Raw genomic sequence first — 6490 nt, 5'->3', positions numbered from 1 at the left:
AACCATCCACAGTGAATCCCCAGTCAGGTATGCGGATACTCTTCACTCACCACGCCATGCTCTTCATTCTTCACTCTTTGTTCTTCCTCGCTTTTCACTCGTCACTTCTCACTCTTCACTTTTCTTCACCCTTTCTTCTCTCCTCGCTTCTCCATTATTGTTCACTTTTCACTCTTCCCTTCACAGTCTTCAGTTTTTGTTACTCTTCACCGCTGTTTATTAATCTTCACTTTTCTCCCACTGTATTCACAACCTACGAGTATTTTAAGCATAAACTGTGTATGTAAGAATATTTGTTTCTGTGCTGACTTTCACGGATCACACTTGTGGTTATGATTTACAGGACACAAGAGGTTTAGGACAAATATGCAGTCAGCTTTCCTTGTCTATTCTGCCAATACAAAGCCTATACTCTGTGACGATGTCGTCCTTTGGCCATGATCTACAGGAAATAAGTTTGCAAAAAGACATCAACCTCCTCCTAGTTCAAATAAATGAAGTATAGTTACGATAAACAACTGATCGTTATTATCTCTGTCAATCCAGGTCCAAAATTGTAATACGGGAGTTAGGGTAACCGGTATTCACAATGGGTCTTAACAATAAACGGAGCGTAGGTGGTGTAGCAGTAGCAGTACCACGCTCACCTCGCAAGTAAGAGGACCCGCAAGGAAGGTTTGATTCCCGGGTCGGTGGAATTACTGGACCATTCCTTCTGAGGGAATAAACTACAGACTCCTAACACACACACACACACACACACACACACACACACACACGACACCAACCTCCACACATGGACCCACGTCTTCCCTGCGCATCCTTCCCAACACAGCCTAAGCCATCATGAGGCAGTCATCCTTCACAATAATGACGTTCAGCCCTGCAGTGCACTATAGACGACAGCAGATTATGCTCTTCATTTTTTTCCTTCTTCATCCCCATCATTATTATCATCATCATCACATTATTATTATTATTATTATTATTATTATTATTATTATTATTATTATTATTATTATCATCATTATTATTATTATTATTATTATTTTTATTATTATTATTATTTTCCTCTGCTTCTTCACAAAGAGCACAGTTTTGATCTATGGCTATACCAAGTATTATCAGTCCTTCATCTCTGTCCTTCCGCCTGCCTACATCCACAGTTTTTCAGATGCACTGAGATCATTGTTAGAGATTTCTCTTTTGGCTCTGTGACTTTCAGGTTCCCGTGACTCTCAGTCCGGTGAAAATAATCGTTTGGCGTAAGGAGGAAGAGTGTCTGAACTGTCCTGACCGTGAGAGGGTTAATGGTTCCAGTACCTACACTCATGCTCCTATGGCTCACTGTCATGTAAAGCAAAAAGAATAAGAAAGAAAAAATTGTTTGACGGTAAGTGGAAACGAGTATTTCTGTTGCCGGACCAAGAGAAGGTTAATAGTGTCAAAAGTATACCCATTTTACTCTAATATTGCCTAAAATTGCCATCTCTTCATCTTGAATACTGAGTTTTAACAAGATATTTATCCTAAGACATGATGCTAGTAACGAAGTGCTATGACAATGATGCAGAGTCACAGGGTTGTCTTCTTTTACCACTGAGCTTCTTGAAATCAGCTGCTAAAGGACAAAAGTCTGATCGAAGTTGGACTCTATCACTCAGGCTCCTATGACTCACTCAGCTGAATAGAATAGTCTTATTTATGGGCCACGTTATTTTCTCTTGCTTGTCCAGTAATTCTTTTCCCACTTTCTTGACATTTTTTCTTTTCTCCTGACTGTTTTTTTTCCTTACTTTGTTATCCTTCCCCATACTTTCTCTGTCACTTTTTCTCTGTTTATTTTCCCTTACTTCCTTTACTCTGTGGCCTAATAATTGCTTTTACTTTTCCTCTACTTTTTCTTTATTTTTCGCACACTTTCTCATTTAACTTTCCCTTTTCTTTATTACTTTATTCACTTCTGGATTATATTTCATACATTTCTATTACATTTCTTCTACCGATATTCATCTGTGAATCTGCTGCTGCTTTAACAGATCCGTTCTACCGTAAGAGTCTCATGCCGGTCAGACTTTCAGGTGCAGTTTGTTCTCCCGCCGTCCCTGTTCACTCAGCAATGTACCGGGGGCTTGGACGTGCCATCGACTATTGCAAGTCTAATTCTGAAGGAATACTGGGACTTATGACACTAAAATTATCTGCCTTTATGACCCTCGTGCTGTTCATAAGCACTGACACACACAATGCTATGCCCCACTCAGCAAGAGAATCAAATCGCCTAGTGTCGCCAAGAATAAAGTATTCAGAAGTATATGACCAATAAACTTAACCCCTTCACTCCAGTGGCGTATAATTGGTTTTTCCTCTTGCAACCACCTACTGTTATTTGTTTTATTATTATTTATTTATTTTTCTTAACTTGGTCCAGATTTCCGTCCTTCTGCCGCTTACAACGGTTCTACATCCTTTCCATGGCTCTTTTTACTGACTGCCATCACATCCTGGTGCTAATCTTTGTTACAACTCAAGACCGACAGATGGCAAATTTTAGGCCAAGTCAGCGTGCAGAGAGTATGGCTTAGGAGGGACTTACCCAACACCGAGCGTTAGATTACAGCCTCCATTAATCCCTTCACCGCAAGAACTCTGAAGAAGGGTAAATAAAATCGGCTGATGGTTGCAAGAAGGATTAAAATAAGAGGGTCCTCGGCCTAAAGGTATTAATTTAAGGCTTAGAAGTAGTAGTAGTAGTAGTAGTTGTAGTAGTAGTAGTTGTTGTTGTTGTTGTTCCAGTGATAGTAATAGTGGTGAAAGTGGTGGTGGTAGTAGTATTCAATTTCGATGGGGTGTGTTGAGCCACGTCATCCGAACTGCTCTAGGGAAGAAAATTAACGGTAGTGAGGTGAGGGCAGGGGTGATGGTACTGGTGACAGTTGGGGTGAGGGCAGGGATTAGGGTAAGATGAGAGAAAGGGTGAAGGGAGGAGAGAGGATAGAGATGATGAGGGTGAGATGAAGGGGGGAGATGTGGTATGTATGGCAAAGAGAGGCGAGTGTGAGATGACGAGAAGTGTGAGGTAAAGGAAGATTATGACAATGAAGAGATGAGTGAAGTTGGAGGGAGTGGAGATGAGGGACGGTGAGGGGAGGTGAGAGCAGTGAGTTTACGTAAGAGGGGGAGGAGGGTTGTTAATGATGAGGATGAGATAACATGAGGTGAGGGGAGGGCCCGCCTTAAGAAACACAAGAGGGTGTGAGGGGAAGGGGGTGGGGTGGGGGACGGGAGGGGAATGAGGGGAGTCCCCGGTTTGTGAAACGTTTCCGTGTCTGGGGAAGGGAAGTGTGTGTGTGTACCTGTCTAGCGTGTGTGTGTGTGTGTACCTGTCTTGCTAAACACACACACACACACACACACACACACACACACACACACACACACACACACACACACATCCAACCATGCATGCTCGTAATCACACACGTCTACAAAAACACAGATGCACAGACATGCAGACATACACTGACATCATCGTCATTACATCTACGGTCGGGAAACCAGAGTGCCTGCTATGTTTTTAGCGCGTGCACGTGTGTGTGTAATTCACCGGGTCAGTCAGGATCACTTGATGGTCGTGATCGTCAGCTTTTTACCCTCCCGGAAGGGAGCTGAGAGCTCATATAGTCCGATCTAAGGGCAAGGCTGTGACCTTCACACACGCACACACCCGTCCTCTGGCTCAAGGGGGACAGTAACCACCCACTTCATCAGTGAAACTTTTCGCAACCTGAGCGAGGCGCGAACTCCCGTCCACCAGTTGGCAAGCGAGAACGTTACCACTGCACCAGCGAGTGTGTGTGTGTGTGTGTGTGTGTGTGTGTGTGTGTGTGTGTGTGTGTGTGTGTGTGTGTGTGAGAGAGAGAGAGAGAGAGAGAGAGAGCAAAGTTACTCAAACTCTTGTTACCTGATTTTAACCAAAATTGTTGGAATAATGGAAAAGCAATAGATTAAAGGTCATGGTTACAGGGTTAGGTCATACACTGACCTGACAAAATCAACATGATCAGATTTTTTCAATATTGACCAAACTTGGGGAAAAGAATGAGGGTAAAGCCAAAACGAAGTTATTCAATTTTGAGAACAATCAAAAGTTAATGTCACAGGTAGAAGTGAAATACAGATCCACTTTTGTATCAATTAACAAAATAACTCGGTTCTGATCCGATTTTATCCAAACTTCGTATATGGGTTTCATCTGAGGAGCAAAAAATTTATAGAACAATAGTCCAAAGGCCAAGGTCACAAGACACGTTCAACTTCAACAGTTTTTATCCAATTCTGACCAAACTTTGTGGAATGGTAAAGAATGAGGCAAGAATAAAAGGATTATAATCTGAGATCCAGCAGTCAATTTTCAAAGTTCCAGAGAAATGTCAGAGGCCAAGGTCACAGGGCAAGGTTAACTCATACAGGTTTGATCCAATTTGAAAAACTTGGTGGAAGTGGTAAAGGTCAGACAAGAACGAAAGAATTAATTTTTGAGAACATTCAGTCAAATGTCGAAGTTCCAGGGTGAGATCAAATTTCGGACCGTTGTGTTTGAGTGTGAGCGAAATAAATGAATCAGTTTTGATCTGACATGGCTCAGACTTGGTGAACTGGTTGACATTTATCCAGTGGGGTGACTTATTGTTTTTTGACCAATAAGGCAAAGGTTAGGGTTACATGGCAAGGTCACCTTAAACATTTTTGTAATCCGACGTAGACTAAACTTTATGGAAGTATTAAAGCTAAATCATGGATAAAGAAAATCAATTCTGAGAACAACCGGCTAAAGGCCAAGGTCACAGGAAAGGTCATCAAAGTTCAAGGTCACAGAGAAAAGTGAGCTCAGAACCAGAATTGGTGGAAGAGTTAAAGGTTAGCTAAGAATTACGTAATTTGATTATGATTATTGTCTGTTGAAGGTCAAAGTCAATATATATATCTATATATCTATATCTATCTATCTATCTATCTATCTATCTATATATATATATATATATATATATATATATATATATATATATATATATATATATATATATATGTATATGGTAGTCCTTTCTGACCTTTTACTGTCGGTCTCTACTGGAGGATTTGGGTGGTGGGTAAGGGCTGGGGCTATCTGCTGTGTTTTCCTTGTCTAGAACTCATATAATTGTGAAGTTAGTTATAACCTGCCTTATAACAAACCAAACAGAAGTGTGTGTATGTGTGTGTGTTTGTGTGTGTTCAGCAAACAGATGTGTGTGTGTGTGTGTGTGTGTGTGTGTGTGTGTTCAGCAAACAGATGTGTGTGTGTGTGTGTGTGTGTGTGTGTGTGTGTGTGTGTAATTCACCGGGTCGGTCAGGATCACTTGATGGTCGTGATCGTCAGCTTTTACCCTCCCGGAAGTGAGCTGAGAGCTCATATAGTCCGATCTAAGGGCAAGGCTGTGACCTTCACACACCCACACACCCGTCCCCTTGCTCAAGGGGGACAGTAACCACCCACTTCGTCAGTGAAACTTTTCGCAACCTGAGCGAGGCGCGAACCCCCGTCTACCAGATGGCAAGCGAGAACGTTACCACTGCACCAGCGAGCGGTGTGTGTGTGTGTGTGTGTGTGTGTGTGTGTGTGTGTGTGTGTGTGTGTGTGTGTGTGTGTGTGTGTTCAGTAAACAGATGTGTGTGTGTGTTTGTGTGTGTTCAGCAAACAGATGTGTGTGTGTGTGTGTGTGTGTGTGTGTGTGTGTGTGTGTGTGTGTGTGTGTGTGTGTGTGTGTGTGTGTGTGTGTGTGTGTTCAGCAAACAGATGTGTGTGTGTGTGTGTGTGTGTGTGTGTGTGTGTGTGTTTGTGTGTTCAGCAAACAGATGTGTGTGTGTGTGTGTGTGTGTGTGTGTGTGTGTGTGTGTGTGTGTTTGTTTTATGCAAGGAAGAAGAAACCATGAACTAGATGCCGAAAACGATTATTGTTCATTTTTAAAAACCTAATTTTAACAAAACTTGGTGTAAAACCCGAGGGTCAGCCAAGGGACTGGCCTACTGTTTTATAGAATAATAGATGAACGTTCAGAGTCACAAGGCTAGGTCAAAATTTTACCTAGCAAAATCAATTTAAATAATTTTTATTCGGATTATACCAAACTTAGTGAAATGGTTCAGACTGAGACAAGAACAAAGTGTTTCAGTTTTGAGAATAATCAGACAAAGGTCAAAGTCACAGGACAAGATCAAATTTCGATCCCTGTGTCTGTGTGAACAAAATAACTAGCACACTCCTGAACTGATTTGGGCCAAACTTAATGGAAGGGTTGAAAATGATCTAAAGGGTTGACGTATTGTTTTTTTAGAGCAATGAGTCAAAGGTCAAGATCACTTGACAAGGTCAATTTGAAATTTTATATCTGATTTAATCATCACTTTGTGGAGGTTCAGGGTAAGGCGAGAAAAATTGTTTTAACCATT

Source organism: Coenobita brevimanus, chromosome 108 (assembly GCF_032717465.1).
Source record: "Coenobita brevimanus isolate Jiangsu-jjx chromosome 108, ASM3271746v2, whole genome shotgun sequence".
NCBI lineage: Eukaryota > Metazoa > Arthropoda > Malacostraca > Decapoda > Coenobitidae > Coenobita > Coenobita brevimanus.
The sequence above is the reverse complement of the archived record's forward strand: the minus strand, read 5'-3'. Positions refer to the sequence as shown.